At 45.2% G+C, this 22119-nt stretch overlaps 1 pseudogene; it reads right to left on the bottom strand.

Moving 5' to 3' along the window:
• Positions 1-987: 987 nt before the first annotated feature.
• On the bottom strand, positions 988-1139 carry LOC142358540 (5.8S ribosomal RNA; annotated as a pseudogene).
• Between the last annotated feature and the right edge of the window lie 20980 nt (positions 1140-22119).

The raw sequence follows: 22119 nt of genomic DNA on the forward strand, positions 1-22119 counted from the left end.
GGCTTTCGCCTACTAGAAGCAACATAATACTCGTCTTGTTAGCTCATTCAATGAGAATAGCTTTTCCCGTTGAGAATTTTTGCCTTCAATTGGCGTTGTAGTGAGTTTGGCTACTCAGATCACCAAATACTTGTGACAATTCGAACCAGAAATGTTTTCAATTTTCACATGCTGATGTTTCGGATTCAACCTACTAGAAGCAGCATAATACTTGTATTCAACAATTTCTGTATCAAATCCCAGTTTTCTCTGGTGCATCTTTGCCAAACTATTCCAAACTGCCTGAGTCTGAATACCAATTACAGGTACTAGTAAATGCACGTTACTAAGGACTATATAGTTCTAGGTTACTGTACACAACGACGTTCACATGTTGATGTTTCAGCTGCCGCTTACTAGAAACAACATAATACTTATCGTGCATACCTTTCCATAACTTGTCCTTTTCAGATGCATTAGTTTCCCTTTGTCTTGGCTTCTACAGTCAGACTGGCTACTAGTAACAGCACAGTACTAATCACATATCGTTCTACAGTTTGCAGACAACTTTCACATGTTGATGTTTCAGCTTTCGCCTACTAGAAACAACATAATACTCGCTGTATACATTTGTAGTTCTCTATGTAACTTTCATGTGAAGAAGTTTCGCCAGTCTTTTTGACTGTCTCAAATCTGAGTCATGCTTAGGCTACTAGTTGCTTCATAGTACTTATCGCCTCGAGATCATTGAACAAAACTTGATTTTCACATGTTGCTGTTTCAGCTTCCCGCTTACTAGAAACAACATAATACTAGTCTCATTAAGTTCCGTCTCTTTGCAATTTTCTTATGAAGAAAATTCGCCATCACAATGACTCCAGCAGTTCTTGATCAAGGAATGCAATCATTGATCAGAATGCTATTATTTGAATCGGTTCTGCTTTAAGTGTTCCAATTTTATTGGAAGCACCAACAATAGAACATCAATGTGTTCAATCGAGAGTTATATAACCCTGAATCGGACGCAGTCAACAGCCGAAGCCGAGACCGCCTTTTGCGTTAGAGAGGTCGGTAAACAAATCTTGCGATTCATACCGAATTAACACATATAGCTGTGCTCCTCTTCGTAAAGCGAGCCAAGTGATCCCCTGTTGAAGGATGTATTTGGACCAATCTAGTAGCATTTGGTTTCCAACAAGCTCTCCCAAGTTAGCTTACTTATTGGGCTTTTCAACCAATTCGGTTGGCTACAAGCATCATCAAAGTACTAGCCACAGTTTGATCGCAAAATTCTACGACTTTCACATGTTGATGTTTCGGCTTGCGCTTAGCCTACTATAAGCAACATAATACTAGTCATATCATAGAGCGTGATCAGCTTGTGACGTTCTCATGATGAAGTTTCACCAACAGTGTCTCACTTCGAGCTTAAATCCAGCTACTAGTAACTACACAGTACTGACTGCAACGATAACTTTTATCTATACCTTTCACATGCTGCGCTTTCGGCCAGGGCCTACTAACGTCAACATAATACTCGATATAAACTTTTGTTCATGATGCAGCTTCCCCATGCAGAAGTTTCGCCTTCAAATGCTCTCTTGGCCATATGACGTAAGAAAAGGTTACTAGTAATATCACAGTACTAGCCACAGTTTGATTGCAAAATTCTACGACTTTCACATGTTGATGTTTCGGCTTGCGCTTAGCCTACTAGAAGCAACATAATACTAGTCATATCATAGAGCGTGATCAGCTTGTGACGTTCTCATGATGAAGTTTCACCAACAGTGTCTCATTTCGAGCTTAAATCCAGCTACTAGTAACTACACAGTACTGACTGCAACGCTAACTTTTATCTATACCTTTCACATGCTGCGCTTTCGGCCAGGGCCTACTAACGTCAACATAATACTCGATATAAACTTTTGTTCATGATGCAGCTTCCCCATGCAGAAGTTTCGCCTTCAAATGCTCTCTTGGCCATATGACGTAACACAAGGTTACTAGTAACATCACAGTACTAGCCACAATTTGATCGCAAAATTCTACGACTTTCACATGTTGATGTTTCGGCTTGCGCTTAGCCTACTATAAGCAACATAATACTAGTCATATCATAGAGCGTGATCAGCTTGTGACGTTCTCATGATGAAGTTTCACCAACAGTGTCTCACTTCGAGCTTAAATCCAGCTACTAGTAACTACACAGTACTGACTGCAACGATAACTTTTATCTATACCTTTCACATGCTGCGCTTTCGGCCAGGGCCTACTAACGTCAACATAATACTCGATATAAACTTTTGTTCATGATGCAGCTTCCCCATGCAGAAGTTTCGCCTTCAAATGCTCTCTTGGCCATATGACGTAAGAAAAGGTTACTAGTAACATCACAGTACTAGCCACAGTTTGATTGCAAAATTCTACGACTTTCACATGTTGATGTTTCGGCTTGCGCTTAGCCTACTAGAAGCAACATAATACTAGTCATATCATAGAGCGTGATCAGCTTGTGACGTTCTCATGATGAAGTTTCACCAACAGTGTCTCATTTCGAGCTTAAATCCAGCTACTAGTAACTACACAGTACTGACTGCAACGCTAACTTTTATCTATACCTTTCACATGCTGCGCTTTCGGCCAGGGCCTACTAACGTCAACATAATACTCGATATAAACTTTTGTTCATGATGCAGCTTCCCCATGCAGAAGTTTCGCCTTCAAATGCTCTCTTGGCCATATGACGTAACACAAGGTTACTAGTAACATCACAGTACTAGCCACAATTTGATCGCAAAATTCTACGACTTTCACATGTTGATGTTTCGGCTTGCGCTTAGCCTACTAGAAGCAACATAATACTAGTCATATCATGGAGCGTGATCAGCTTGTGACGTTCTCATGATGAAGTTTCACCAACAGTGTCTCATTTCGAGCTTAAATCCAGCTACTAGTAACTACACAGTACTGACTGCAACGATAACTTTTATCTATACCTTTCACATGCTGCGCTTTCGGCCAGGGCCTACTAATGTCAACATAATACTCGATATAAACTTTTGTTCATGATGCAGCTTCCCCATGCAGAAGTTTCGCCTTCAAATGCTCTCTTGGCCATATGACGTAACACAAGGTTACTAGTAACATCACAGTACTAGCCACAATTTGATCGCAAAATTCTACGACTTTCACATGTTGATGTTTCGGCTTGCGCTTAGCCTACTAGAAGCAACATAATACTAGTCATATCATAGAGCTTGATCAGCTTGTGACATTCTCATGATGAAGTTTCACCAACAGTGTCTCATTTTGAGCTTAAATCCAGCTACTAGTAACTACACAGTACTGACTGCAACAATAACTTTTATCTATACCTTTCACATGCTGCGTTTTCGGCCAAGGCCTACTAACGTCAACATAATACTCGATATAAAATTTTGATCATGATGCAGCTTTCCCATGCAGAAGTTTCGCCTTCAAATGCTCTCTTGGCCATATGACGGAACACCAGGTTACTAGTAACATCACAGTACTAGCCACAGTTTGATTGCAAAATTCTACGACTTTCACATGTTGATGTTTCGGCTTGCGCTTAGCCTACTAGAAGCAACATAATACTAGTCATATCATAGAGCGTGATCAGCTTGTGACGTTCTCATGATGAAGTTTCACCAATAGTGTTTCATTCGAATTGGTTCTGCTTTAAGCTCTCCAATTGTTTTGGATGAACCAGTTTTGCCCTTCGAAGCCACTTTTGTGAGCTTTTGTGGGTCTTTACCAAGAGGATATACCTCAAGGCCTCTTTCAATTCCTTTAAGTTCTTTCAACTCCTTTACAGTTTCTAGGTTCACATAGCTGCAAACCTTATTTCTAGTTTTAAGTCTGGCCAACTTGGGGAGAGTTGGTGCAGACCGTGACCAATTCTAGTAGGATGCCACAACAAGAATGTGATCAACTTAGCTTGTCGATGAACCTGCCCCACATTCAAACAACTCTATCGCCTTTTCCTCGTATAGTTATATGCGAGGGCCTCTCATAGAGAGCGCTGTTAGCAACCTTTTCCACATAGACGATAAAGTTGTGAGTGTTTTGCACATGGCTGTTGTCATCACCACGTGACGAGTCAACTCAGCTTGACTCTCTACACTCCGACAAGCTTTGCACATACGCCTTTAGTTCAGTATGTGTCTTTAATCTGACTCCGGTGCCTCAAGCCGGAAAAATTGTCAGATTATGATCATTATCGGTTAGTCATCCCGATGCAAGATCGTATCGTACTGTCTTTGTCTACCTCCAGATTCCGAAGAACAGGAGGAGACTCTCCCAGACCTACATATCTGGGAGAATGTTCAGAGGGCGAGAAGCTGTGGATTACTCTCCCCTAAGAACTGACTAAACTTTACCCTCGTCCAAGGTAAGTTTATTTTAGCTAGCCTTCTATGTAAAGGATCTGAGGCTAAGCTGTGTTTTTTCGAGCCTTTGGCTCGGAGCAAGTTCAGTGGGCGCCCCGAGTAGCTCAACTCTTTCCCACTGAACAGCGCAACGCTCTGTCACTCGCTGGGATTTTTGCGTGTCGGTTCTAACCACGCGACTTGTGGACCTTTTTAGGCCTTTCTCATTCACAAGTCTATAGCTGGGCTTCTATAACCCAGCTTCTGAGATCTAGATAGCTGCAGTTCTGCTAGGCTGCTTTTGCTAACTAGTCTCCCTTTAAGCAGTCCCTTGCCATGACTGCTGAACTATGTATCCACACAAGTAGTTTTTGAGCTCGATACATAATTCGAGATTGGTTGCCAAGCAATCTCTAGCGACAGAGCGTCATGCGCACTACAGACATGGCCTCTACCAGCAGCCATGCCCGAAGGAATCAATCACTGATCCTTCCGCAGGTTCCCCTACGGAAACCTTGTTACGACTTTTACTTCCTCTAGACAATTAAGCTCGATCCGCTTCATCCCGTTGCCGGAGACCGAAGTCCCAACAGTAGGAATTTGCAATTCTTGCTTAACTATCCAATCAGTAGTAGCGACGGGCGGTGTGTACAAAGGGCAGGGACGTAATCCCTATGAGTTGTTGACTCATAAGTACCAGGAATTCCTGGTTCACGTCTGCAAGTTACAACAGACGATCCCCTTGAAGCGCTGTACTTTTCTCTGATTGCCCAGTCCATTTCGGACCAAGGGCTGAGTACTCAATCTAAAAGTACACAGTGTAGCGCGCGTGCAGTCCAGAACATCTAAGGGCATCACAGACCTGTTATAGCCTCACTTCATCTGCGGTATTTAATTCCGCATAGTTCCTCTAAGAAGTGTTTGAATTCACATATAGTGAATTTCATTATTTAGATGGAGAAGATCTCGTTCGTTATCGGAATTAACCAGACAGATCACTCCACTAACTAAGAACGGCCATGCACCACCGCCCATATAATCATGAAAGATATTCAATCTGTCAATCCTTAAGATGTCTGGACCGGGTGAGTTTTCCCGTGTTGAGTCAAATTAAGCCGCAGGCTCCACTCCTGGTGGTGCCCTTCCGTCAATTCCTTTAAGTTTCGATTTTGCAACCATACTTCCCCCGGAACCAATAAACTTTGGTTTCCCGGTTAATCTCTTGCCAAGTCAAGATCGACTTTGACAAATTGTAGGTTGGTATAGTTTATGGTCAGAATTACGAGGGTATCTAATCCTCTTCAATACTCTGACTTTCGTTCTTGATTAATGAAAACATTCTTGGCAAATGCTTTCGCAGTAGTTTGTCTTGCCACGATCCAAGAATTTCACCTCTAACGTAGCAATACAAATGCCCCCGTCTGTTCCTTTCAATCATTACCGCACTCAGCCAACCGGCATCAATCGAGTAGCGGGTCATTCTCCATTATTCCATGCTTTATTATTCGATCCCAAAGGATGCTTTGAACACTCTAATTTTCTCAGGGTGAAAACACCGTTTCCACAGTTCGTCACATTTAAGTGCAAACTATTTCTTCGATGCGAAGGATGAGCGGAACGAGTCAACAGATTTAACTGAAGACCATGTTGCCGTTCTACTCAAACAGATCCAACTATGAGCTTTTTAAACGCAGCAACTATTGCATACGCTTGTAGAGGCTGGTATTACCGCGGCTGCTGGCACCAGACTTGCCCTCTACTCGTTCATCAATGGAGCTTTTAAGTCCATTCCATTCTGATTACAAACCATAAAGGTTCATATCATTATTTCTAGTCACTACCTCCTCGTGCGGAGAGTGGGTAATTTGCGTGCCTGCTGCCTTCCTTGGATGTGGTAGCCGTTTCTAAGGCTCCCTCTCCGGAATCGAACCCTGATTCCCCGTTACCCGTCACAACCATGGTAGTCCGTTACACTACCATCATAGGTTGATAGGTCAGAAATTCGGAAGTTCCGTCCCCAAGCCGAAGCTATCTGGGATCTTTCAGTTACTAGGACTCATCACGGGATGTGTCTGTACTTAGCAAATCACCCGGTGTAGTCTTGTAAAAGTCTCCGACAGTGTCGGACAATCAGCATGCATTAGCTGCAGGGTTACCGCAGTTATTCATTTAGCTTGCAAATCAACTAATAGATAGTAACTGATTTAATGAGCCATTCGCGGTTCCACTTTTTCAAGCTTCGCTTGCACATGCATGGCTTAGTCTTTCAGACAAGCATATGGCAACTGACAGGATCAATCAGTTTAATTGTACTTTGAACAATCTTTCGATTTGTTCGAATTTAGAAAGACATAGCCTTGCGGCCTCGTCAATCTTGCTTTGAGCTTTTTAAATCACGAAGAGTTTCAATGCATGCTTTGGCATGGCTACTAGTTACTACACAGTACTCTACACACTTAGAGTTACCCACGATTACACATTTCACATGCTGATGTTTCGGCTCGCGCGTACTAGAAACAGCATAATACTATGTGTACTGGTAGATAGCGCTCTGTGAGCATTTCCCATGAGCAGGTTTTGCCCTCCAAATCTCTGTTCTACTGTTACCAATACCGGCTAACAACTGTATCATACTAGGGAGAATTGACTCATGATTTAAAAACCAGATGTTCACATGTCGATGTTTCGGCTCTCGCCTACTAGAAACAACATAATACTAGTCTGTTAAAAATCTCAATCACGCCGCCTCTTCAGATACAGAAGTTTTACCTTTTATTGGTTAGAGAACAGCTTTCCAGCTGTCGACATGGTTACTAGTAACAACACCGTACTCAACACAAAAACTTTTCAACTTCACAACTTTCACATGCTGATGTTTCTGCTTTCGCATACTAGAAACAGCATAATACTTATTGTTTTGTCAAGTAATTTGTGTGTCTTTCCCATGTGAAGTTTCACCGGTCAACAATGTTTCCCTGACCAATTACGGCTACTAGTAGCTGTATAATACTAGGGAAAATGATTGAGGATTTAATATCAGATTTTCACATGTTGATGTTTCGGCTTTCGCCTACTAGAAACAACATAATACTAGTCTGCTAAGAAATCTCGCTCAAATTGCCTTTTCACATACAGAAGTTTCACCTTCTATTGGTTAGAGAACAGTTCTCAGCTGTCGACATGGTTACTAGTAACAACATCGTACTCAACACAAAAATTCTTCAACTTCACAACTTTCACATGCTGATGTTTCTGCTTTCGCGTACTAGAAACAGCATAATACTTATTGCTTTGTCAAGAAGTGTGTGTGTCTTTCCCATGCGAAAGTTTCACCGGTCAGCAATAATTGCCGTGTCCAATTAAGGTTACTCATAGCTGTATAATACTAGGGAAAATGATTGAGGATTTAATATCAGATTTTCACATGTTGATGTTTCGGCTTTCGCCTACTAGAAACAACATAATACTAGTCTGCTAATAAATCTCGCTCAAATTGCCTTTTCACATACAGAAGTTTCACCTCTTCTTGGTCACTGTACAGATGATGCTGTCTGTTCTTTATTTGGTTCTGCTTATTATAAGGAGGGGCATCACTCCTTCCTCCTTGGTTTGCATGCATTAAGCCTGCTTTGTGAAAAGCGTATCTTTCTAGCTTTTCTTCGCCTTACTCGAGTAGGACGATACAATCCAGACATTAGTCAGTCTTGGTGTAAAGTCACTGAGTATTATTCGGTTCTGCTTTATTCAGCAATATGCTGTATAATTGTTGTAATTTGCGAACATATTTGTTCTCAGTTCCGAACTACTAGCGACGACAGATTACCAGCGGTCATGAGCCATCAAGGTAGTTCTTTGGTGCATCAAGTAGAGGTGCCATCAAACAACACTTCCCTAATAATGCTACACACATAGAATTTGCTACAGTGCAGCTTTTTACTTTGCAAAATTTGCGCACAAATTTTGCATAGAATAAATGTTTTATCAAGATTTTTAGATCCCCTCCCTTGAGAGAACGTTACTCCTTTAAGTGAACACCCCGCGGCGTCCTGTTGTTATTGCTTATAACCATTTCGCAAGCCGGAGGCATAATGCACTACGCAAGCCGCTACTTTGGCACAGAGGCACCTAGTTTTACACCCGGGACTTCAGGTGGCCCAGTTTTACACCCAGTACAGCGGTGCCAGTTGGTAACCCGGTGGATCCTCGGAGACCAGACATGATCATAGATCAAACCCGATGTATGCTACTCCTGAACGTATAGTATCTCCACTGTGCAATGAAATTATCGTTCGTTTCGGGCCTTCCTATACGTTCAGCAGACAATCGCTAGGAATTCACCTCGTGACCCGTGGTGACCACACTGGATTTCAAGTTTATTGATTTGGACAGACCTGTCATTTATTTTGCTTTTCAGCTTCAGTTCTGCTCGATCTAGCTTGCCTAAGGCTTGATCTCGCTTTGCTCACCCCTGTAGGAGCCTCTACTAGTACCACTCGGAGTAATGGGGAATCCACCAGACCTAATCGATGAATGCCATCAAACAACAAACATCATACCCGGCTTCATCAGGCATATTTTATTACTTCCGAGAGGTACTTTAGTATCAGATCTTTCTCCATGCCTCTTATGAGGACCCGTCAGACCTTTCGGTTTATCGTTTAGCTTCAGTCCTGCTCGATCTAGCTTTCCCAAGGCTCGATCTAGCTCTATTCGCCCCACTAGAGGGCTCTCTAAGACCCCTCGGTCTTAGTGTTAGCTCCGGTACTGCTCGGTCGTGCTTGCTGAAGGCCCGACCCAGCTTTAGTTAGATTCTCGTACTTTCTCTTGGCCTCTCTAGGAGGACCAGACAGACCTCTCGGTCTATCGTTTAGCTTCAGTCCTGCTCGATCTAGCTTGCCCAAGGCTTGATCAAGCTCTATTCGCCCCGCTAGAGGGCTCTCTAAGACCCCTCGGTCTTAGTGTTATCTTCTGTAATGCCTAACCAAGCTTACTACAGGCCTTGGTCAGGTCTTTATCGGTCACCGATTAGTAACAGACCAATCATAGGGCCTTCCACCCTATCCGGGTTGAGGTCTTTAGTCCAGCCATATTTTGACAAGACACCTCTCCCTAATAATGCCCCACACATAGAATTACTGTCCATGCAGTATTTAACTTGTGTTTTTTTCTAAAATTTGATTTTCACTTTTTGGAGGTTCATTTGCTCCTCTGACACTCTTTCAGCTTCAATCTTACTCGATCTAGCTTTCCCAAGGCTCGATCTAGCTCTATTCGCCCCACTAGAGGGCTCTCTAAGACACTTCGGTCTTAGTGTTAGCTCCGGTCTTGCTCAATCGTGCTTGCTGAAGGCGCGATCAAGCTTTAGTTAGCTTCTCGTACTTCCTCTTGGCCTCTCTAGGAGGACCAGACAGACCTCTCGGTCTATCGTTTAGCTTCAGTCCTGCTCGATCTAGCTTTCCCAAGGCTCGATCTAGCTCTATTCGCCCTGCTAGAGGGCTCTCTAAGACCCCTCGGTCTTAGTGTTAGCTCCGGTACAGCTCGGTCGTGCTTGCTGAAGGCCCGATCAAGCTTTAGTTAGATTCTCGTACTTTCTCTTGGCCTCTATAGGAGGACCAGACAGACCTCTCGGTCTATCGTTTAGCTTCAGTCCTGCTTGATCTAGCTTTCCCAAGGCTCGATCTAGCTCTATTCGCCCTGCTAGAGGGCTCTCTAAGACCCCTCGGTCTTAGTGTTAGCTCCGGTACAGCTCGGTCGTGCTTGCTGAAGGCCCGATCAAGCTTTAGTTAGCTTCTCGTACTTTCTCTTGGCCTCTCTAGGAGGACCAGACAGACCTCTCGGTCTATCGTTTAGCTTCAGTCCTGCTCGATCTAGCTTTCCCAAGGCTCGATCTAGATCTATTCGCCCTGCTAGAGGGCTCTCTAAGACCCCTCGGTCTTAGTGTTAGCTCCGGTACAGCTCGGTCGTGCTTGCTGAAGGCCTGATCAAGCTTTAGTTAGCTTCTCGTACTTTCTCTTGGCCTCTCTAGGAGGACCAGACAGACCTTTCGGTCTCTTGCTTAGCTTCAGTCCTGCTCGATCTAGCTTTCCCAAGGCTCGATCTAGCTCTATTCGCCCCGCTAGAGGGCTCTCTAAGACCCCTCGGTCTTAGTGTTAACTCCTGTAATGCCTAACCAAGCTTACTACAGGCCTTGTTCAGGTCTTTATCGGTCACCGATTAGTAACAGACCGATCATGGGGCCTTCCACCCTATCCGGGTTGAGGTCTTTAGTCCAGCCATATTTTGACAAGACACCTCCCCCTAATAATGCCCCACACATAGAAATACTGTCCATGCAGTATTTAACTTGTGTTTTTTCTAAAATTTGATTTTCACTTTTTGGAGGTTCATTTGCTCCTCTGACACTCTTTCAGCTTCAATCTTACTCGATCTAGCTTTCCCAAGGCTCGATCTAGCTCTATTCGCCCCACCAGAGGGCTCTCTAAGACACTTCGGTCTTAGTGTTAGCTCCGGTCTTGCTCAATCGTGCTTGCTGAAGGCGCGATCAAGCTTTAGTTAGCTTCTCGTACTTTCTCTTGGCCTCTCTAGGAGGACCAGACAGACCTCTCGGTCTATCGTTTAGCTTCAGTCCTGCTCGATCTAGCTTTCCCAAGGCTCGATCTAGCTCTATTCGCCCCGCTAGAGGGCTCTCTAAGACCCCTCGGTCTTAGTGTTAGCTCCGGTACAGCTCGGTCGTGCTTGCTGAAGGCCCGATCAAGCTTTAGTTGGCTTCTCGTACTTTCTCTTGGCCTCTCTAGGAGGACCAGACAGACCTCTCGGTCTATCCTTTAGCTTCAGTCCTGCTCGATCTAGCTTTCCCAAGGCTCGATCTAGCTCTATTCGCCCCGCTAGAGGGCTCTCTAAGACCCCTCGGTCTTAGTGTTATCTCCTGTAATGCCTAACCAAGCTTACTACAGGCCTTGGTCAGGTCTTTATCGGTCACCGATTAGTAACAGACCGATCATAGGGCCTTCCACCCTATCTGGGTTGAGGTCTTTAGTCCAGCCATATTTTGACAAGACACCTCCCCCTAATAATGCCCCACACATAGAATTACTGTTTATGCAGCTTTTCACTTGTGAAATTTTTAATTTTCGCAATTATTATAGAATAAGTGTTTGCGCAGCTTTTCATAGGTCGAGCTCTAGCTAGCTAGCTCAAGCTAGCTAGCTAGCTCAAGCTCAAGCTATCTAGCTCAAGCTCAAGCCAGCTAGCTCAAGCTCAAGCTAGCTAGCTAGCTCAAGCTCAAGCTAGCTAGCTAGCTCAAGCTCAAGCTAGCTAGCTCAAGCTCAAGCTAGCTAGCTCAAGCTCAAGCTAGCTAGCTAGCTCAAGCTCAAGCTCAAGCTAGCTAGCTCAAGCTCAAGCTCAAGCTAGCTAGCTAGCTCAAGCTCAAGCTAGCTAGCTAGCTCAAGCTCAAGCTAGCTAGCTAGCTCAAGCTCAAGCTAGCTAGCTCAAGCTCAAGCTCAAGCTCAAGCTAGCTAGCTAGCTCAAGCTAGCTAGCTAGCTCAAGCTCAAGCTAGCTAGCTAGCTCAAGTTCAAGCTAGCTAGCTAGCTCAAGCTCAAGCTAGCTAGCTAGCTCAAGCTCAAGCTAGCTAGCTCAAGCTCAAGCTAGCTAGCTCAAGCTCAAGCTAGCTAGCTAGCTCAAGCTCAAGCTCAAGCTAGCTAGCTCAAGCTCAAGCTCAAGCTAGCTAGCTAGCTCAAGCTCAAGCTAGCTAGCTAGCTCAAGCTCAAGCTCAAGCTAGCTAGCTAGCTCAAGTTCAAGCTAGCTAGCTAGCTCAAGCTCAAGCTAGCTAGCTCAAGCTCAAGCTAGCTAGCTCAAGCTCAAGCCAGCTAGCTCAAGCTCAAGCTCAAGCTAGCTAGCTAGCTCAAGCACAAGCTAGCTAGCTAGCTCAATCTCAAGCTAGCTAGCTCAAGCTCAAGCTAGCTAGCTCAAGCTCAAGCTAGCTAGCTAGCTCAAGCTCAAGCTCAAGCTAGCTAGCTCAAGCTCAAGCTCAAGCTAGCTAGCTAGCTCAAGCTCAAGCTAGCTAGCTAGCTCAAGCTCAAGCTCAAGCTAGCTAGCTCAAGCTCAAGCTCAAGCTAGCTAGCTAGCTCAAGCTCAAGCTGGCTAGCTAGCTCAAGCTCAAGCTAGCTAGCTAGCTCAAGCTCAAGCTAGCTAGCTCAAGCTCAAGCTCAAGCTCAAGCTAGCTAGCTAGCTCAAGCTAGCTAGCTAGCTCAAGCTCAAGCTAGCTAGCTAGCTCAAGTTCAAGCTAGCTAGCTAGCTCAAGCTCAAGCTAGCTAGCTAGCTCAAGCTCAAGCTAGCTAGCTCAAGCTCAAGCTAGCTAGCTCAAGCTCAAGCTAGCTAGCTAGCTCAAGCTCAAGCTCAAGCTAGCTAGCTCAAGCTCAAGCTCAAGCTAGCTAGCTAGCTCAAGCTCAAGCTAGCTAGCTAGCTCAAGCTCAAGCTAGCTAGCTAGCTCAAGTTCAAGCTAGCTAGCTAGCTCAAGCTCAAGCTAGCTAGCTCAAGCTCAAGCTAGCTAGCTCAAACTCAAGCTAGCTAGCTAGCTCAAGTTCAAGCTAGCTAGCTAGCTCAAGCTCAAGCTAGCTAGCTAGCTCAAGCTCAAGCTAGCTAGCTCAAGCTCAAGCTAGCTAGCTCAAGCTCCAGCTAGCTAGCTAGCTCAAGCTCAAGCTCAAGCTAGCTAGCTCAAGCTCAAGCTCAAGCTAGCTAGCTAGCTCAAGCTCAAGCTAGCTAGCTAGCTCAAGCTCAAGCTAGCTAGCTAGCTCAAGTTCAAGCTAGCTAGCTAGCTCAAGCTCAAGCTAGCTAGCTCAAGCTCAAGCTAGCTAGCTCAAGCTCAAGCCAGCTAGCTCAAGCTCAAGCTCAAGCTAGCTAGCTAGCTCAAGCACAAGCTTGCTAGCTAGCTCAAGCTCAAGCTAGCTAGCTCAAGCTCAAGCTAGCTAGCTCAAGCTCAAGCTAGCTAGCTCAAGCTCAAGCTCAAGCTAGCTAGCTAGCTCAAGCACAAGCTTGCTAGCTAGCTCAAGCTCAAGCTAGCTAGCTCAAGCTCAAGCTAGCTAGCTCAAGCTCAAGCTAGCTAGCTAGCTCAAGCTCAAGCTCAAGCTAGCTAGCTCAAGCTCAAGCTCAAGCTAGCTAGCTGGCTCAAGCTCAAGCTAGCTAGCTAGCTCAAGCTCAAGCTAGCTAGCTAGCTCAAGCTCAAGCTAGCTAGCTCAAGCTCAAGCTCAAGCTAGCTAGCTAGCTCAAGCTAGCTAGCTAGCTCAAGCTCAAGCTAGCTAGCTAGCTCAAGTTCAAGCTAGCTAGCTAGCTCAAGCTCAAGCTAGCTAGCTAGCTCAAGCTCAAGCTAGCTAGCTCAAGCTCAAGCTAGCTAGCTCAAGCTCAAGCTAGCTAGCTAGCTCAAGCTCAAGCTCAAGCTAGCTAGCTCAAGCTCAAGCTCAAGCTAGCTAGCTAGCTCAAGCTCAAGCTAGCTAGCTAGCTCAAGCTCAAGCTAGCTAGCTAGCTCAAGTTCAAGCTAGCTAGCTAGCTCAAGCTCAAGCTAGCTAGCTCAAGCTCAAGCTAGCTAGCTCAAGCTCAAGCCAGCTAGCTCAAGCTCAAGCTCAAGCTAGCTAGCTAGCTCAAGCACAAGCTAGCTAGCTAGCTCAAGCTCAAGCTAGCTAGCTCAAGCTCAAGCTAGCTAGCTCAAGCTCAAGCTAGCTAGCTAGCTCAAGCTCAAGCTCAAGCTAGCTAGCTCAAGCTCAAGCTCAAGCTAGCTAGCTAGCTCAAGCTCAAGCTAGCTAGCTAGCTCAAGCTCAAGCTAGCTACAAGCTCAAGCTAGCTAGCTCAAGCTCAAGCTCAAGCTAGCTAGCTAGCTCAAGCTCAAGCTAGCTAGCTAGCTCAAGCTCAAGCTAGCTAGCTCAAGCTCAAGCTCAAGCTAGCTAGCTAGCTCAAGCTCAAGCTAGCTAGCTAGCTCAAGCTCAAGCTAGCTAGCTAGCTCAAGCTCAAGCTAGCTAGCTAGCTCAAGCTCAAGCTAGCTAGCTAGCTCAAGCTCAAGCTAGCTAGCTAGCTCAAGCTCAAGCTAGCTAGCTAGCTCAAGCTCAAGCTAGCTAGCTAGCTCAAGCTCAAGCTAGCTAGCTCAAGCTCAAGCTCAGCTAGCTAGCTCAAGCTCAAGCTCAAGCTAGCTAGCTCAAGCTCAAGCTCAAGCTAGCTAGCTCAAGCTCAAGCTCAAGCTAGCTAGCTAGCTCAAGCTCAAGCTAGCTAGCTAGCTCAAGCTCAAGCTAGCTAGCTCAAACTCAAGCTAGCTAGCTAGCTCAAGTTCAAGCTAGCTAGCTAGCTCAAGCTCAAGCTAGCTAGCTAGCTCAAGCTCAAGCTAGCTAGCTCAAGCTCAAGCTAGCTAGCTCAAGCTCAAGCTAGCTAGCTAGCTCAAGCTCAAGCTCAAGCTAGCTAGCTCAAGCTCAAGCTCAAGCTAGCTAGCTAGCTCAAGCTCAAGCTAGCTAGCTAGCTCAAGCTCAAGCTAGCTAGCTAGCTCAAGTTCAAGCTAGCTAGCTAGCTCAAGCTCAAGCTAGCTAGCTCAAGCTCAAGCTAGCTAGCTCAAGCTCAAGCCAGCTAGCTCAAGCTCAAGCTCAAGCTAGCTAGCTAGCTCAAGCACAAGCTTGCTAGCTAGCTCAAGCTCAAGCTAGCTAGCTCAAGCTCAAGCTAGCTAGCTCAAGCTCAAGCTAGCTAGCTCAAGCTCAAGCTCAAGCTAGCTAGCTAGCTCAAGCACAAGCTTGCTAGCTAGCTCAAGCTCAAGCTAGCTAGCTCAAGCTCAAGCTAGCTAGCTCAAGCTCAAGCTAGCTAGCTAGCTCAAGCTCAAGCTCAAGCTAGCTAGCTCAAGCTCAAGCTCAAGCTAGCTAGCTAGCTCAAGCTCAAGCTAGCTAGCTAGCTCAAGCTCAAGCTAGCTAGCTAGCTCAAGCTCAAGCTAGCTAGCTCAAGCTCAAGCTCAAGCTAGCTAGCTAGCTCAAGCTAGCTAGCTAGCTCAAGCTCAAGCTAGCTAGCTAGCTCAAGTTCAAGCTAGCTAGCTAGCTCAAGCTCAAGCTAGCTAGCTAGCTCAAGCTCAAGCTATCTAGCTCAAGCTCAAGCTAGCTAGCTCAAGCTCAAGCTAGCTAGCTAGCTCAAGCTCAAGCTCAAGCTAGCTAGCTCAAGCTCAAGCTCAAGCTAGCTAGCTAGCTCAAGCTCAAGCTAGCTAGCTAGCTCAAGCTCAAGCTAGCTAGCTAGCTCAAGTTCAAGCTAGCTAGCTAGCTCAAGCTCAAGCTAGCTAGCTCAAGCTCAAGCTAGCTAGCTCAAGCTCAAGCCAGCTAGCTCAAGCTCAAGCTCAAGCTAGCTAGCTAGCTCAAGCTCAAGCTCAAGCTCAAGCTAGCTAGCTAGCTCAAGTTCAAGCTAGCTAGCTAGCTCAAGCTCAAGCTAGCTAGCTCAAGCTCAAGCTAGCTAGCTCAAGCTCAAGCCAGCTAGCTCAAGCTCAAGCTCAAGCTAGCTAGCTAGCTCAAGCTCAAGCTAGCTAGCTCAAGCTCAAGCTAGCTAGCTAGCTAGCTCAAGCTCAAGCTCAAGCTAGCTAGCTCAAGCTCAAGCTCAAGCTAGCTAGCTCAAGCTCAAGCTCAAGCTAGCTAGCTCAAGCTCAAGCTCAAGCTAGCTAGCTCAAGCCCAAGCTCAAGCTAGCTAGCTAGCTCAAGCTCAAGCTAGCTAGCTCAAGCTCAAGCTCAAGCTCAAGCTAGCTAGCTAGCTAGCTCAAGCTCAAGCTCAAGCTAGCTAGCTAGCTCAAGCTCAAGCTAGCTAGCTCAAGCTCAAGCTAGCTAGCTAGCTCAAGTTCAAGCTAGCTAGCTAGCTCAAGCTCAAGCTAGCTAGCTAGCTCAAGCTCAAGCTAGCTAGCTCAAGCTCAAGCTAGCTAGCTCAAGCTCAAGCTAGCTAGCTAGCTCAAGCTCAAGCTCAAGCTAGCTAGCTCAAGCTCAAGCTCAAGCTAGCTAGCTAGCTCAAGCTCAAGCTAGCTAGCTAGCTCAAGCTCAAGCTAGCTAGCTAGCTCAAGTTCAAGCTAGCTAGCTAGCTCAAGCTCAAGCTAGCTAGCTCAAGCTCAAGCTAGCTAGCTCAAACTCAAGCTAGCTAGCCAGCTCAAGTTCAAGCTAGCTAGCTAGCTCAAGCTCAAGCTAGCTAGCTAGCTCAAGCTCAAGCTAGCTAGCTCAAGCTCAAGCTAGCTAGCTCAAGCTCAAGCTAGCTAGCTAGCTCAAGCTCAAGCTCAAGCTAGCTAGCTCAAGCTCAAGCTCAAGCTAGCTAGCTAGCTCAAGCTCAAGCTAGCTAGCTAGCTCAAGCTCAAGCTAGCTAGCTAGCTCAAGTTCAAGCTAGCTAGCTAGGTCAAGCTCAAGCTAGCTAGCTCAAGCTCAAGCTAGCTAGCTCAAGCTCAAGCCAGCTAGCTCAAGCTCAAGCTCAAGCTAGCTAGCTAGCTCAAGCACAAGCTTGCTAGCTAGCTCAAGCTCAAGCTAGCTAGCTCAAGCTCAAGCTAGCTAGCTCAAGCTCAAGCTAGCTAGCTCAAGCTCAAGCTCAAGCTAGCTAGCTAGCTCAAGCACAAGCTTGCTAGCTAGCTCAAGCTCAAGCTAGCTAGCTCAAGCTCAAGCTAGCTAGCTCAAGCTCAAGCTAGCTAGCTAGCTCAAGCTCAAGCTCAAGCTAGCTAGCTCAAGCTCAAGCTCAAGCTAGCTAGCTAGCTCAAGCTCAAGCTAGCTAGCTAGCTCAAGCTCAAGCTAGCTAGCTAGCTCAAGCTCAAGCTAGCTAGCTCAAGCTCAAGCTCAAGCTAGCTAGCTAGCTCAAGCTAGCTAGCTAGCTCAAGCTCAAGCTAGCTAGCTAGCTCAAGTTCAAGCTAGCTAGCTAGCTCAAGCTCAAGCTAGCTAGCTAGCTCAAGCTCAAGCTAGCTAGCTCAAGCTCAAGCTAGCTAGCTCAAGCTCAAGCTAGCTAGCTAGCTCAAGCTCAAGCTCAAGCTAGCTAGCTCAAGCTCAAGCTCAAGCTAGCTAGCTAGCTCAAGCTCAAGCTAGCTAGCTAGCTCAAGCTCAAGCTAGCTAGCTAGCTCAAGTTCAAGCTAGCTAGCTAGCTCAAGCTCAAGCTAGCTAGCTCAAGCTCAAGCTAGCTAGCTCAAGCTCAAGCCAGCTAGCTCAAGCTCAAGCTCAAGCTAGCTAGCTAGCTCAAGCTCAAGCTCAAGCTAGCTAGCTAGCTCAAGTTCAAGCTAGCTAGCTAGCTCAAGCTCAAGCTAGCTAGCTCAAGCTCAAGCTAGCTAGCTCAAGCTCAAGCCAGCTAGCTCAAGCTCAATCTCAAGCTAGCTAGCTAGCTCAAGCTCAAGCTTAGCTAGCTCAAGCTCAAGCTAGCTAGCTAGCTAGCTCAAGCTCAAGCTCAAGCTAGCTAGCTCAAGCTCAAGCTCAAGCTAGCTAGCTCAAGCTCAAGCTCAAGCTAGCTAGCTCAAGCTCAAGCTCAAGCTAGCTAGCTCAAGCTCAAGCTCAAGCTAGCTAGCTAGCTCAAGCTCAAGCTAGCTAGCTCAAGCTCAAGCTCAAGCTCAAGCTAGCTAGCTAGCTAGCTCAAGCTCAAGCTCAAGCTAGCTAGCTAGCTCAAGCTCAAGCTAGCTAGCTCAAGCTCAAGCCAGCTAGCTCAAGCTCAAGCTCAAGCTAGCTAGCTAGCTCAAGCTCAAGCTAGCTAGCTCAAGCTCAAGCCAGCTAGCTCAAGCTCAAGCTCAAGCTCAAGCTAGCTAGCTAGCTCAAGCTCAAGCTAGATAGCTAGCTCAAGCTAGCTAGCTAGCTCAAGCTCAAGCTCAAGCTAGCTAGCTAGCTAGCTCAAGCTCAAGCTAGCTAGCTCAAGCTCAAGCCAGCTAGCTCAAGCTCAAGCTCAAGCTAGCTAGCTAGCTCAAGCTCAAGCTAGCTAGCTCAAGCTCAAGCTCAAGCGAGCTAGCTAGCTCAAGCTCAAGCTAGCTAGCTAGCTCAAGCTCAAGCTAGCTAACTCAAGCTAACTCAGCTAGCTCAAGCTAACTCAAGCTAGCTAAAGCTAACTCAAGCTAACTCAAGCTAACTCAAGCTAACTCAAGCTAGCTAAAGCTAACTCAAGCTAACTCAAGCTAACCCGAGCTAACTCAAGCTAGCTCAAGCTAACCCAAGCTAGCTAAAGCTAACTCAAGCTAACTCAAGCTAATTCAAGCTAACTCAAGCTAACTCAAGCTAACTCAAGCTAACTCAAGCTAGCTAAAGCTAACTCAAGCTAACTCAAGCTAACTCAAGCTAACCCGAGCTAACTCAAGCTAACTGAAGGTAGCTAAAGCTAGTTCAAGCTAACTCAAGCTAGCTAAAGCTAAGACAAGCTAACTCAAGCTAACTCAAGCTAACTCAAGCTAACTCAAGCTAACTCAAGCTAGTTCAAGCTAACTCAAGCTAACTCAAGCTAACTCAAGCTAGCTAAAGCTAACTCAAGCTAACTCAAGCTAACTCAAGCTAACCCGAGCTAACTCAAGCTAACTCAAGGTAGCTAAAGCTAGTTCAAGCTAACTCAAGCTAGCTAAAGCTAAGACAAGCTAACTCAAGCTAACTCAAGCTAACTCAAGCTAACTCAAGCTAACTCAAGCTAGTTCAAGCTAACTCAAGCTAGCTAAAGCTAACTCAAGCTAACTCAAGCTAACTCAAGCTAGCTCAAGCTAACTCAAGCTAGTTCAAGCTAACTCAAGCTAGCTAAAGCTAACTCAAGCTAACTCAAGCTAACTCAAGCTAACTCAAGCTAGCTAAAGCTAACTCAAGCTAACTCAAGCTAACCCGAGCTAACTCAAGCTAGCTCAAGCTAACCCAAGCTAGCTAAAGCTAACTCAAGCTAACTCAAGCTAATTCAAGCTAACTCAAGCTAACTCAAGCTAACTCAAGCTAACTCAAGCTAGCTAAAGCTAACTCAAGCTAACTCAAGCTAACTCAAGCTAACCCGAGCTAACTCAAGCTAACTCAAGGTAGCTAAAGCTAGTTCAAGCTAACTCAAGCTAGCTAAAGCTAAGACAAGCTAACTCAAGCTAACTCAAGCTAACTCAAGCTAACTCAAGCTAACTCAAGCTAACTCAAGCTAGCTAAAGCTAACTCAAGCTAACTCAAGCTAACTCAAGCTAACCCGAGCTAACTCAAGCTAACTCAAGGTAGCTAAAGCTAGTTCAAGCTAACTCAAGCTAGCTAAAGCTAAGACAAGCTAACTCAAGCTAACTCAAGCTAACTCAAGCTAACTCAAGCTAACTAAAGCTAGTTCAAGCTAACTCAAGCTAGCTAAAGCTAACTCAAGCTAACTCAAGCTAACTCAAGCTAGCTCAAGCTAACTCAAGCTAGTTCAAGCTAACTCAAGCTAGCTAAAGCTAACTCAAGCTAACTCAAGCTAACTCAAGCTAACTCAAGCTAGCTAAAGCTAACTCAAGCTAACTCAAGCTAACCCGAGCTAACTCAAGCTAGCTCAAGCTAACCCAAGCTAGCTAAAGCTAACTCAAGCTAACTCAAGCTAATTCAAGCTAACTCAAGCTAACTCAAGCTAACTCAAGCTAACTCAAGCTAGCTAAAGCTAACTCAAGCTAACTCAAGCTAACTCAAGCTAACCCGAGCTAACTCAAGCTAACTCAAGGTAGCTAAAGCTAGTTCAAGCTAACTCAAGCTAGCTAAAGCTAAGACAAGCTAACTCAAGCTAACTCAAGCTAACTCAAGCTAACTCAAGCTAACTCAAGCTAACTCAAGCTAGTTCAAGCTAACTCAAGCTAACTCAAGTCTAACTCAAGCTAGCTAAAGCTAACTCAAGCTAACTCAAGCTAACTCAAGCTAACCCGAGCTAACTCAAGCTAACTCAAGGTAGCTAAAGCTAGTTCAAGCTAGCTCAAGCTAGCTAAAGCTAAGACAAGCTAACTCAAGCTAACTCAAGCTAACTCAAGCTAACTCAAGCTAGTTCAAGCTAACTCAAGCTAGCTAAAGCTAACTCAAGCTAACTCAAGCTAACTCAAGCTAGCTCAAGCTAACTCAAGCTAGTTCAAGCTAACTCAAGCTAGCTAAAGCTAACTCAAGCTAACTCAAGCTAACTCAAGCTAGCTCAAGCTAACTCAAGCTAACTCAAGCTAACTCAAGCTAACCCGAGCTAACTCAAGCTAACTCAAGGTAGCTAAAGCTAGTTCAAGCTAGCTCAAGCTAGCTAAAGCTAAGACAAGCTAACTCAAGCTAACTCAAGCTAACTCAAGCTAACTCAAGCTAGTTCAAGCTAACTCAAGCTAGCTAAAGCTAACTCAAGCTAACTCAAGCTAACTCAAGCTAGCTCAAGCTAACTCAAGCTAGTTCAAGCTAACTCAAGCTAGCTAAAGCTAACTCAAGCTAACTCAAGCTAACTCAAGCTAGCTCAAGCTAACTCAAGCTAGTTCAAGCTAACTCAAGCTAGCTAAAGCTAACTCAAGCTAACTCAAGCTAACTCAAGCTAACTCAAGCTAGCTAAAGCTAACTCAAGCTAACTCAAGCTAACCCGAGCTAACTCAAGCTAGCTCAAGCTAACCCAAGCTAGCTAAAGCTAACTCAAGCTAACTCAAGCTAATTCAAGCTAACTCAAGCTAACTCAAGCTAACTCAAGCTAACTCAAGCTAGCTAAAGCTAACTCAAGCTAACTCAAGCTAACTCAAGCTAACCCGAGCTAACTCAAGCTAACTCAAGGTAGCTAAAGCTAGTTCAAGCTAACTCAAGCTAGCTAAAGCTAAGACAAGCTAACTCAAGCTAACTCAAGCTAACTCAAGCTAACTCAAGCTAACTCAAGCTAGTTCAAGCTAACTCAAGCTAACTCAAGCTAACTCAAGCTAGCTAAAGCTAACTCAAGCTAACTCAAGCTAACTCAAGCTAACCCGAGCTAACTCAAGCTAACTCAAGGTAGCTAAAGCTAGTTCAAGCTAGCTCAAGCTAGCTAAAGCTAAGACAAGCTAACTCAAGCTAACTCAAGCTAACTCAAGCTAGTTCAAGCTAACTCAAGCTAGCTAAAGCTAACTCAAGCTAACTCAAGCTAACTCAAGCTAGCTCAAGCTAACTCAAGCTAGTTCAAGCTAACTCAAGCTAGCTAAAGCTAACTCAAGCTAACTCAAGCTAACTCAAGCTAACTCAAGCTAGCTAAAGCTAACTCAAGCTAACTCAAGCTAACCCGAGCTAACTCAAGCTAGCTCAAGCTAACCCAAGCTAGCTAAAGCTAACTCAAGCTAACTCAAGCTAATTCAAGCTAACTCAAGCTAACTCAAGCTAACTCAAGCTAACTCAAGCTAGCTAAAGCTAACTCAAGCTAACTCAAGCTAACTCAAGCTAACCCGAGCTAACTCAAGCTAACTCAAGGTAGCTAAAGCTAGTTCAAGCTAACTCAAGCTAGCTAAAGCTAAGACAAGCTAACTCAAGCTAACTCAAGCTAACTCAAGCTAACTCAAGCTAACTCAAGCTAACTCAAGCTAGCTAAAGCTAACTCAAGCTAACTCAAGCTAACTCAAGCTAACCCGAGCTAACTCAAGCTAACTCAAGGTAGCTAAAGCTAGTTCAAGCTAACTCAAGCTAGCTAAAGCTAAGACAAGCTAACTCAAGCTAACTCAAGCTAACTCAAGCTAACTCAAGCTAACTAAAGCTAGTTCAAGCTAACTCAAGCTAGCTAAAGCTAACTCAAGCTAACTCAAGCTAACTCAAGCTAGCTCAAGCTAACTCAAGCTAGTTCAAGCTAACTCAAGCTAGCTAAAGCTAACTC

Source organism: Convolutriloba macropyga, unplaced genomic scaffold (genome assembly GCF_964194025.1).
Source record: "Convolutriloba macropyga unplaced genomic scaffold, txConMacr16.3 SCAFFOLD_1027, whole genome shotgun sequence".
NCBI classification, from domain to species: Eukaryota; Metazoa; Xenacoelomorpha; order Acoela; family Convolutidae; genus Convolutriloba; species Convolutriloba macropyga.